The sequence below is a fragment of the Halichoeres trimaculatus genome, unplaced genomic scaffold (genome assembly GCF_033239565.1).
Source record: "Halichoeres trimaculatus isolate MK-OKI-2021-1 unplaced genomic scaffold, fHalTri1.1 fHalTri1_scaffold_11, whole genome shotgun sequence".
NCBI lineage: Eukaryota > Metazoa > Chordata > Actinopteri > Labriformes > Labridae > Halichoeres > Halichoeres trimaculatus.
The window spans coordinates 27,736,659-27,749,245 of record NW_027437189.1 but is presented as its reverse complement, the minus strand read 5'-3'; the positions used below and the strand labels follow the sequence as shown (position 1 = coordinate 27,749,245).

The following is a 12,587-nucleotide window of genomic DNA, read 5'->3' as shown; positions in this document are numbered from 1 at the left end:
AGTAACGTTTTTTTAATACAAGTGTAATACAAGTCATGCTACTTAAAACACACTGATTGACGATTTTGACTATTGAAAGATTTCACACACACCCAGTACAGTAACTTTTTTGCTCACCAGCCACTATGGCTAGTGTTTTCCCAGAGTTACTGGCCACTCTGTATTTTCACTAGTCACAATTTTGTTGTTGGATAATTGTATTTAATATGAGTAAAGCTGACAATGACATGCTAAAGTTCACTTGAAATAGATTAAAAACCTTTTTTTTGTGTGAATGACCTCTGTTCAGGCTCAAATCAAGACCACATAAATGTTTAACACCACAAGTCATTACCAGGTATTCAGCTCTGATTAGGTTGGGTTGGGTCCATTCATTCATTCATTCATTTTCTTAACTGCCTAAAACACTGTCTGCTTAAATATTTATTAACAACAGTAATTTTTCAGTAATGAACTAAGTACTATAATTTTCAGACTAAAGGTTACTCAGTAGTGTGATGATGCATTTTTTAAAGTCGTATCGGTCAAAAAATGTGTCATGAAGAGGAAAACAACAGATATAAGTCACACTGGACTATATGTCGCATTTATTCAGAATGATTTAGTTTGTTTACAGTATTTCCAGAAATAACTTTTTACATATAACTTTGATAAGTGTTTGTATATTAGGAGGTTTAAATATTGTTCCTACAGCTCCTCATATCTGTGACCTTCTCTTCTCTACGTGCACTTAACTGTTACTGTGTCACCGGGAGCTGTCAGGCTGTCCAAGATGGAGGCTGAAGATGAAGTCTGAGTGCCTGTCAGCAGTTACGTCAGCAGAAGACTTTGTGAATGGACCAGTGAACACTGTGCAGGTAGTGCTCATGGGAGTTGTAGTGTCGTAGCCTCATATATTGCAATAGGTTTAGTATTTCAGATGCCGTTTCAGAAAACTACAATTAAATAATTCAACCCGACAAAGTGGATAGTAGGAGTGGCAGTGTTACCTGTCACAGCCGAAATCCACCATAGACCATAGACCCCCCCTTGGACATTTTTCAAGGGACCCCCTCCTCGTCATAACAATGATTAGCTTAATATTAATACTTTGTAATAATGTATTATGTTGTATTTTGTAATGATATAATTAGGCAACATTTATACTTTACAGGCAGTTCATTCAGTAAACATTGAGTAAATGGTACCTCTGAGGCAGTGGTGTGTCCATAGGGGGGGCAGTCACCCCTCTCATGCCAGTTCTTGAAGAACACCTGCTAAAGTGACTTCTCAGGAGCCAAAAGGTGAGTGAAAGTGCCCTCCTGGTTGGCAAAACCCACTTGCCCTCTAAAAATATGTGCGCTTTATATGCCTTTTTTTTCTGTTGTTGAAAATTATGAAGTGATATACATGTCAGGTTCATCTGAGAACTGATCTCATGGCACAAAAGTAAATTGAGCAGGGGTATTAGAAAAAATAACTGATTTTATTGGTGCAAGAAATCCCAGTTTGTTAATACGCCTTTTCAATGACTGTCTCTGTGTAACCTGCAGTCAGAGAGGATCTCCTTCAGCGTCTTTGGATCAAACCTACTCCAGGGAGGGGGGTGGATCCAGGTTTAGAAAAAAACTATGTTCATTATCTTCATCCATTATTTCAGAAAACAAGAGATCCTTCTTCAGTGTTTGAATTCTGATTAAGAGTCAGATCGAGCTGAACAAAGCTTTTTTTCAGCATCTTCAACCACAACAGACACATCTTAATACAAAACAATCACTTCAAGATGAAGAAAAATAGAAATACAATAAAACAATCAAAGAATCAAATATTTTCAACGCCATTTGTTATTTTAAGCTGTGAAATGTTAAAGAAAAATAGATTTTTAAAGCAGAATTATTGTTTTTTTTGTTTGTTTTTATTTGCAAGACACACATTTCAAAACATTTAAACATTTAACAACAGAGGTATTTGGGAATTGTAATGCTGTCTATGCCTCATCAAATGTTGTCATTAAAGAGACACAGACAACCTACAACAGACATGGGGGCCAGTTAAAGGGGGGGACAAAGGGGGTTCAGGTTGATGCACACATAGAGGAGGGCTGAGGGGCTGGATGGTCCTGAGTCAGGTCCTCACTGACCATCACTGGAGGTTTTTCTTTTTCTTTGAAAAAGTCCCAGGAACCTTCTGGTCTTTGATCTTTTTGGAGCTGCCTGGGCTCCCTGGGTGACCTGGGCTGCTTCAGATGCTTTGGCTAGCTCAGGTACCTGACCATCCAGGACCTGTGAACTGTCCTCCACGCTGGTGGTTTGTGTCTCTTGGTCCTCACTCACTGGAGTCTGCTGGAGTCTGCTGATAGAGTCCAGGAGAGAGGCCTTCTCCTGCTGCCACAGGGCCTGTTGTTTCTCCACATCCTCACAGGCTTGTTTCAGAGAGGCCTTCAACCTGGAGGTTTCTGTCTGCTCTATGAGGAGCCGTGACCTGTCCATCTCCCTCTGGCATTTCTGGGTCACCAGCTCCATTTGGGCCTGTTGCAGCTCCTCTGACTTCCTGTGACTCTCCTCTCTGTGTTTTTCCAGGAGCTTTGATCTTTCCTCAGCCCACTGGTGCTTGAGCTTCTCCAGGTCCTCTCTGGCCTGGCAGAGGTCAGTCTCCATCCTGGCAGCGTTCTCTTGCACAGACAGGATGTGGGACCTTTCCTGGTCCCACAGGTGTTGAAGCCTGTCCATGTTGTTTTGGACCTGGTTGTGAGCAGCCTGAATCCTGTTCCTCTCTTCAATGTGTTCATTCAGGAGGTTAACTCGTTGTTTTTCCCAGTCAGACTTCAGGCTGTCGGTTTCTTCTTGGGCTCGTCTCAGAGCAGCCTCCACGGTGCAGGTTTTCTCCTTCTGCTCTTCTAGGAGACGAGACCTTTCCTGCTCCAGCTGCTGTTTCTGGATCTTTAGGTCCTTTTGGGTCTTGTGCAGGTCAGCCTTCAGTCTGCTGCTCTTCTCCTTTTCTGCCAGGCCATGAGATCTCTCCTCCTCAAGCTGCTGCTTCTGAGTCTCCAGCTCTTTTTGGGCTTGGGACAGAGAGGCCTTCAGCTTGGAGGTCTCCTCTTGCTCTGCCAGGTGATGAGCTCTCTCCTCCTCCAGCTGCTGTTGGTGGTGTTTCAGGTCTTCTTGGGCCTGGTTCAGGGCAGCCTTCAGTCCACTCATTTCTTCCTGCTGTGACAGGACGTTTTCCTCTTCCTCCTCCAGCTGGTGGCTGCTGTTTGCTGGATCCTCTGGGGCCTTGTTCTGTGCAGGCTCTGTGTTGCAGGTCTCAGTCTGGGCGTCTTGTGAGGGATCAGACCTGGACTCTACTGACTGTGCCTGCTGCAGAGCAGCTTGTAACTTTTGGATTTCTCCAAAAAGGTAAAACCTCTCCTGTCCCCAGTGTTGTGCCTGGATGTAATTGTCCCCAACAACCTTGTACAGATATTCCGGAAGCTTGTTGGTCTCCTCTTTGTGCTGGGCCAGGCTGTCTTCTGTCTCTCTACACCTCTTCCTCTCAGTTTCCAGGTCTTCCTTGAGTTTCTCCAGCTCACTAACACCTTCCCTTGGTGTGGCATCAGCCAGGAGAAGCTTCCTGTCAGAGGCAACATTGGCTTCATGATGTTGGAGCTGGTTTTTTAACTGCTCCACCTCATGGGGCAAAGACTCTTTTTCCTTCTCAGGTCTTGAGACCTGATCCTCTTTGCCTTCTGGGCTGCCAAATTCCAGCTGAGGGACCTGGATCTCAGTCTTATCAATGAGCAGATGTTTGCTAAAAACCACTGCTCTGCGCGGCACTTTACGTGCAGAAACAGACTTTTTGACAGTTTCTGCTGGCTGTGGTTTTTCTGGTGACTTAACAGGCTGGAGTCTTGGCTGGGGTCCAGGTTTGGGTCCAGGCTGAGGTGTTGGTCTAGGCTGGGGTGTAAGTCCAGGCTGGGGTCCCGGCTGTGGTCCAGGCTGTGGTGTTGGTGCAGGCTGGGATCCAGGCTGAGGAGTTGGTCCAGGCTGGGGTCCGGGATGAGGTGCTGGTCCAGGCTGAGGTGCTGGTCCAGGCTGAGGTGCTGGTCCAGGCTGAGGTGCTGGTCTAGGCTGAGGTGCTGGTGCGGGCTGGGGTCCAGGCTGAGGTGATGGTCCAGGTTGTGGTGCTGGTGCAGGCCGGGGTTCAGCCTGGGGTCCTGGCTGAGGTGTTGGTTCAGGCTGAGGTGCTGGTCCAGGCTGGGGTCCAGGCTTTCCCTCAGGTGACTCTGCAGGCTGTGTTGTTGGAGCCACTGCAGAGCTGTTGGTCACTTTTCTGCAGCCCTCAGCTTCCAGTTCCTCCTGAGTGTAATCTCTCAGCAGAAAAGGAAAGGACGAGGCCAGGTTGACTCCTGACTGTGTCTTCTTCTTTTTCTTCTTCTTTGAGCTGATGTTCTCAAAGTAAAAGTTATCAATCTCCTCCTCAACAAGATCAATCGGCCTTAACTCAAACTGAGGTGCCGGAGTCTTGGGCTGTGAGGGGATGTCTCTGAAGACCTTGTTTTTGCCCTTTCTGGCAGTAGTCTTTACGTTTCTTTCCATTGTTTAAGCTCGTGTAGATTCTGTGAATCGCAATGCGTGACTCTCTGTCTGGCTCAATTGGCTTGACTGAAGATACTGATCTGCAGCGGTAGGTACTACACCAAGACTCCTTCAGCTTAGGTCCACTGTGACATCACAACCATGTTCCAGAATCTGGAGTCAAGAGCATTGTGATGTCACAGTGGACCTTAGCTAGGAGTCTCCTAAGGTCTGCTGTGACATCACAATGCTCTTGATTCCGGAACATGGTTGTGATGTCACAGTGAACCTAAGCTGAAGGAGTCTTGGTGTAGTACCTACCGCTGCAGATCAGTATCTTCAGTCAAGCCAATTGAGCCAGACAGAGAGTCACGCATTGCGATTCACAGAATCTACACAAGCTTAAACAATGGAAAGAAACGTAAAGACTACTGCCAGAAAGGGCAAAAACAAGGTCTTCAGAGACATCCCCTCACAGCCCAAGACTCCGGCACCTCAGTTTGAGTTAAGGCCGATTGATCTTGTTGAGGAGGAGATTGATAACTTTTACTTTGAGAACATCAGCTCAAAGAAGAAGAAAAAGAAGAAGACACAGTCAGGAGTCAACCTGGCCTCGTCCTTCCCTTTTCTGCTGAGAGATTACACTCAGGAGGAACTGGAAGCTGAGGGCTGCAGAAAAGTGACCAACAGCTCTGCAGTGGCTCCAACAACACAGCCTGCAGAGTCACCTGAGGGAAAGCCTGGACCCCAGCCTGGACCAGCACCTCAGCCTGAACCAACACCTCAGCCAGGACCCCAGGCTGAACCCCGGCCTGCACCAGCACCACAACCTGGACCATCACCTCAGCCTGGACCCCAGCCCGCACCAGCACCTCAGCCTAGACCAGCACCTCAGCCTGGACCAGCACCTCAGCCTGGACCAGCACCTCATCCCGGACCCCAGCCTGGACCAACTCCTCAGCCTGGATCCCAGCCTGCACCAACACCACAGCCTGGACCACAGCCGGGACCCCAGCCTGGACTTACACCCCGGCCTAGACCAACACCTCAGCCTGGACCCAAACCTGGACCCCAGCCAAGACTCCAGCCTGTTAAGTCACCAGAAAAACCACAGCCAGCAGAAACTGTCAAAAAGTCTGTTTCTGCACGTAAAGTGCCGCGCAGAGCAGTGGTTTTTAGCAAACATCTGCTCATTGATAAGACTGAGATCCAGGTCCCTCAGCTGGAATTTGGCAGCCCAGAAGGCAAAGAGGATCAGGTCTCAAGACCTGAGAAGGAAAAAGAGTCTTTGCCCCATGAGGTGGAGCAGTTAAAAAACCAGCTCCAACATCATGAAGCCAATGATGCCTCTGACAGGAAGCTTCTCCTGGCTGAGGCCACACCAAGGGAAGGTGTTAGTGAGCTGGAGAAACTCAAGGAAGACCTGGAAACTGAGAGGAAGAGGTGTAGAGAGACAGAAGACAGCCTGGCCCAGCACAAAGAGGAGACCAACAAGCTTCAGGAATATCTGTACAAGGTTGTTGGGGACAATTACATCCAGGCACAACACTGGGGACAGGAGAGGTTTTACCTTTTTGGAGAAATCCAAAAGTTACAAGCTGCTCTGCAGCAGGCACAGTCAGTAGAGTCCAGGTCTGATCCCTCACAAGACGCCCAGACTGAGACCTGCAACACAGAGCCTGCACAGAACAAGGCCCCAGAGGATCCAGCAAACAGCAGCCACCGGCTGGAGGAGGAAAGAGCAAACCTCCTGTCACAGCAGGAAGAAATAAGCAGGCTGAAGGCTGCCCTGAACCAGGCCCAAGAAGACCTGAAACACCACCAACAGCAGCTGGAGGAGGAGAGAGCTCATCACCTGGCAGAGCAAGAGGAGACCTCCAAGCTGAAGGCCTCTCTGTCCCAAGCCCAAAAAGAGCTGGAGACTCAGAGGCAGCAGCTCAAGGAGGAGAGATCTCATGGCCTGGCAGAAAAGGAGAAGAGCAGCAGACTGAAGGCTGACCTGCACAAGACCCAAAAGGACCTAAAGATCCAGAAACAGCAGCTGGAGCAGGAAAGGTCTCGTCTCCTAGAAGAGCAGAAGGAGAAAACCTGCACCGTGGAGGCTGCTCTGAGACGAGCCCAAGAAGAAACCGACAGCCTGAAGTCTGACTGGGAAAAACAACGAGTTAACCTCCTGAATGAACACATTGAAGAGAGGAACAGGATTCAGGCTGCTCACAACCAGGTCCAAAACAACATGGACAGGCTTCAACACCTGTGGGACCAGGAAAGGTCCCACATCCTGTCTGTGCAAGAGAACGCTGCCAGGATGGAGACTGACCTCTGCCAGGCCAGAGAGGACCTGGAGAAGCTCAAGCACCAGTGGGCTGAGGAAAGATCCAAGCTCCTGGAAAAACACAGAGAGGAGAGTCACAGGAAGTCAGAGGAGCTGCAACAGGCCCAAATGGAGCTGGTGACCCAGAAATGCCAGAGGGAGATGGACAGGTCACGGCTCCTCATAGAGCAGACAGAAACCTCCAGGTTGAAGGCCTCTCTGAAACAAGCCTGCGAGGATGCTGAGAAACAACAGGCCCTGTGGCAGCAGGAGAAGGCCTCTCTCCTGGACTCTATCAGCAGACTCCAGCAGACTCCAGTGAGGGAGGACCAAGGGGCAACATCCGGTTCGTAGAAATGAAGCCTATGCGGAAGTGCTAAAAGCCGCTGTTCGTCGAGACGCCGCTTGAGGCTGGCTGCAGAAAGACCGGAAGTTACATAGACCCCCAGCCAAAAAAACGGACTTTTACGGCATCAAAAAGCATATTTACAGCCTGGTTCAACAAACGGCTTGGGTCTTAAAAGTTGACATAACCATCGGCACACACTGTGAGGGGGGTGAATTTTTTTCTGATATTTTCCTTTTGATTATATCCACGTTTATCGACTTTTACCATATTTGGATAGATGAGGGCGTGGTTGACTTGACTGACAAGCGAGCGTCTATTAGCTTTTTGGCTCGGAGGCTAGGTTACAGATCGTGTAGTTGAGCTTGAACTGTTTTCATCATAAATGAATCCAAAAGTATCCTGCTGTGCCTTGGAATGTACTGACAGACCGTCCAAGAAGTCGGTGCAGCAGCTTTCCCGGTGAGTAATTCGTTTTCTATATTTTTTGTGTTACGTTATTAGCAGGTGTTAGCACGTAGACCGGAGCCGAACCGAGCGGCTAGCAGCTCTACGCCTATGCCGTAGACTGCTCACGGCCCACGGCTTATGACTTGAGCTTGTTAGCCAGCTAACCCTGTGGCTTTGGATCGCTTTTAATTGCCGATCAAGTCACACATGCGGGCAGTGCTAATGGAAACCTATGATAGAAAAGCATACTGGCATGTGTTCGGATTTAAATGTAGAATAATTAATTTTTCGCGGTTGTTAAAATGTGAAGTGCAAAGCTACCGAGTGAGATAATTTCAAGTCCACCACATGATCATTAATCTGGTACTGTGAGCGTCGATTTGTCTAACAAAAAAAATTATCAACGAAGAACACGGACCGACTGATCGATCTGTATATTTTAAATTCCTGAAAAGTATAATGCCATAATTCAATAGCTTTCATTATGAGAATCTGAGGATATATTGGTACGTGATTTACAGTCCATGAGGCTACGTTGTGTTTTAATTACACTACAATAGCCTTGAAATACTTTGTGCTGTATTTGTTAAAACTAGGGAGAGGCCATAAGAGAGGCTCTTAAAAACAGACTAAACAGTATGTACAGATAGTGTGTGCTGTGTTCTTCAGCTATTATCTGTGCCTGTAGGTAAGTTTTGTTCGACAGATAGACAGAGAGCAAAATAGATGACTGCAGTGAACTCCAAGTAGGATACATTGTGAAAGCAGGACATCTCACTACAACGAAGGGGACAATATCTATTCTCTGAGTACAGCTTAACCCTCAGGTGTGCAAAATATGAAAGCCAGTGCCCAGACTTTTTTCATTATCTTTAAAATTCTCCTTGGGCTTTGAAAAAATGTGTTTTCATTGATTTTTTTCAAATATGTGATCTTTTCAAAAAGTTACAGACATGTCTACGCCAGTGAAGTACATGTGTCTAGGTATTTAGCATAAAAGGGCATGAACTAAATGTATAAATGTTTTGGTTAATCGATGAATAATTATTTCTTTCTATTATGCTATTCAAAACATGTTAACATATATGCACACATTTTCTTTAACTTTGTGCAACATATATTTCATCAAAATCAAATCCCATGCACTAAGAAGAATGGCATGATATAGACAGGCTGATATGCAGTCCCACCAAAAAAACCATTTCATTTTGAGGAAAATGACTTTAAATAGCTGCTGACTTCAGTGACTACTGTGCGCCAGTAGCAAGGTGCAACTGCATTACAAGATTCAGGTCTAACACTGCATGTTGGAATCTCATTTCTCAACTCTCATGTGATTACAGTAGAATTTACAACACTATTTTGATTGCAGGAGAGATATCTTGAAATAAAATGAAGTCATTGTGAAACATCCAAAATACAAAATCCCAGCTGTAATTGTCAATAGACATGTGATTAAGGTCAGCTTGCCTGTATTTTGATGCACTTGTCAATTTTCCCCTAGGTGATCCAGACAGGCTGAACCAGTGGGTGATCAACATGAGAAGAGACAACTGGACTCCCAACGAGGCCTCTCGCTTGTGCAGTGAACACGTTGAAAGTTGTCACTTCAGCTCTGACTCCAGGGTACAGAGACCTTATTGGTGTAAACTGATTAAGTGATACCCAAAACTAAATTCTAACTTATACACACTATATCAAAACTAAGGCATAAATGAAGATGAGCATGTTTTATAGTGTAATTGTCAGTGTACAAATACTTATCAAACCAGTCATTTGTGGGGAGTTTTTTTTGTTATAGAGAGGTAATGGAAGAGTAATTGCTTTTATACATAAAATCTCTGACATTTATTCTAGAAATATCTTTTTTTCAGATGAGAGTGACGAATGAAGCATGATTCATAATTGAAACCAAGCCTCTAAGTGACTTGAATGCTTTGTTAGTAGTTGCAGCATTTTCAGTGTCGATGATATTAGTGACTGCAAAACTTTCTGAAGTTAATTTCCGTGATTTTACCTGTGACCTACCCTGTGTGTCTGTGTTTAACCTCCAGTGCCTCCTTCAAGCTCCTGCCCTGTCGCCCTTCGTCCACACTGCCTAGCTCCCTCTGTGACATCCTCTGTGGATCTGGATCTCTGGACTTTGGATCAACATACATCTTGTGAAATAAAACCCTTAAACTGCTCTCCTTGATCCAATTGAAAGTGTTTAAGAAGGTAGTATTAGTATTTCCTTTTGGCTTGTTAAACTAATCATACTTTTTAGGTAAACTTGTGGGGGTTCAAGACTCAATGCTGACTGTTAGTAGATGTATTGACTTAATGGATAACTAATTAAAATTCTGTTGTAATCAGGGGTATTTGCTAACTAAAGACTTTTTCAAAACTCAATGGGCCTCCTTCATTTTTCTTAAAATCATCTCATGCATTGCTGTCAATTTATGAGAAATGTATAGTTAGTGTTGTAATGTGATAGTAAGAAGTGTTGTTTGGACCCAAGCCCAGCTAAAAAAAGGCCAGAAATGTCTTTGGATGAAAGAAACTTAAACAGATAAAATTTCAAAACAAGGCAACAGTACTGTAAGGGAAAAGGGAAAGTTTTTGTACAGTCTGGTTTAAAAACAGGTCTGACCGCAGATGAGCTGCAACTGGGTCCTCAGGTGCGCTGTGTTACCTGATGTACAGGTGAGTATGTCCAAAACGGTGGTGAGTGGGAAAAATACTGCGGCCAAGTGGCAGAACTGTGAAAGTGTCCACAAACACAAATCAGGTTGATAGAATTGCTTACAGTTGGATCCAATATCTGATTGTTACTAAATTCCCATTATCACAGCCAGACAATGCCTGTGAGTGGGTGGAAGGACACTATTATTACACGTATTATTATTATTTGAGCTTAAAAACTATGTGCAGCAGGCAGGTATCTTATTCTTGATCTGAGACAGTTTATCCAGCACCTCATCCACTGTTTTACTTGTGCTGTTAGTGCACATATTTTTCCAATGCATTATTCCTTTTGAATATTGACTTTGATCAGAATGTTGTTAAAAAAAGGGCTGTCTTTAAACCTAACTTACAATTTGGGGGCAATAGTCATTAGTTATTCTGTATAGAAAAGTAACTCACTCCAAACAGAAATAAAAAATTTTCTTATTAATGTTCCGTCTCAGAAAAGCTTTGTGTTAATAAAGCCTCTTCAATGAGTGAATTAGTTAAAGGTTCATGCTTTTGAGGGTATCTGAAGCCCAAAACTTGCTGTCAGTAATTAACACAAAGTGTTTCAAACATAACAATAATTTATTCAGTGCAAACATATTTCAAAACTGTCGTAACAAGATACAAAACTGTTCAGACTAACACAAACTTTAAAAAAATTACTTCAACACACTGGCTTGGAAACAAAAAGTCTTAAAAAATGAAGTCCATGTACATGCGCTAAGAGTGTCACTTCTTTAGAAGTCTGGTTAAGACTGACTGCAGACTGGAACCCAGCACACTAGCTGTCAGTGAGAGTCTCACGAAGCCTGCCAGTTAGGTCTGCAATCCATACTGTGTCAGGAACAGATACAGACACGAACATGAAAACAGTTTTGGAAAGTTGAAAAACCACAGAAAAAAAACAGTGTTATGGCTTTGGATTCTTTTAAAAATTTACCTGAAACTCAACATTTGAAATGAAAGTGATGGACTATCAAATAAAAAGTTCCTGAAGACCAGCTTCAAAGGCAGAGACAGTTCACTGTGTTTTTAAGACACTGTGCTAATGTATTTTATAATTTCCGCTTGGTGTGAAATAACTCCATCCCTCAAAAATAGTCCGGGGCTGTCATGTCTAATGTGAGGGTGCTCAAGAAGCACACCACTATTTATAAATTTTCTGCTCTTTTCCATCTTTGCTTAGTTTTAACGTTCCACTGGCATCTCTGGGTGATGCCACACAAAATTATTTTCATGTCTGGGTGCTGGACACGGAGCTGCTGGAGGTCATCTTTCATCCCAGGTTGCTGCAGGTGTCACAGGTGGTTCAAAATCCACAGGGATCGTGTTTGGAGGGCAGGCAGTCATGGCTTGTTCCTTAGGTGTATAAGGGAAAGTAAAAATATATATGTTAAGAAAGAGATTTTTTTAACTGTCATGTCCAAGAAATTACCATACTTTTTGCTATTTGAGTACCAGTTTTACACAGTCTTTGGACTCCTTTGTGGCAAAACCACAACTGTATAATATTAAATCCATTGCAGTATGATGTACTTCCTTATTTAGTCTCATAACTTTCATCTTATTAAATATTATGCTCCCCCAATGAACTTTAAAAAAGAGCATGCACAAGCACCGTATAATTACAAATACTTCTCTACCTAAACTTTATGTAATTATCACCCAGCGGTACCCAAATCAAACACATATCAATGTGATTTTGATAATTTGAATTTTTTGATATTAACCATTTGATAAGTAATGTAGACACTGAAACATACTTTAAAATAGTAATGTAGTAATTTTTCAAGCTAGGAGTATGGTCAGGATAAGTATATGGTCAGGATAACATCTAATTACCGTCATCATTTTTTACTATACTTGTACACTGAGAAATAACTTGCATGTTTAAATAATAAAATTGTATATTGAAATACAAGATGACAGTTTCTCACAACTTTTCTAAAGTTTTGGCTCAACTTACCTCAAAAAGTGCGATCAAAGGGTGCGGAGGTTCGGAGACGAAGGGGATTGCCGGTTAGTTGCCGGTTAGCTTACGTTAGCTCCGCTAAGTAGCATTTAGCGTAGCTTAGCCGTAGCGTCGAACTAAATGGGCGCGGTTTCATCGCCCAACCACAATTCAGCCCGCCCAGACTCCGCCTCTGAACCGGAGCCTGGCTCCACCGGAAGGCTGCATTTCCATGATGGCCGCAGCCATGGATTGGCTTCAAAATCGTGTCTCAGAACG

At 44.3% G+C, this 12,587-nt stretch overlaps 1 long non-coding RNA gene across 1 annotated transcript; it reads left to right on the top strand.

Moving 5' to 3' along the window:
• Window positions 1-7,200: 7,200 nt before the first annotated feature.
• LOC141799946 (uncharacterized) lies at window positions 7,201-10,015 on the top strand. Its single transcript, XR_012599272.1, has 3 exons — window positions 7,201-7,654; window positions 9,147-9,268; window positions 9,697-10,015. It is a non-coding gene; the product is annotated as an uncharacterized LOC141799946 (long non-coding RNA).
• The last annotated feature ends 2,572 nt before the right edge of the window (window positions 10,016-12,587 follow it).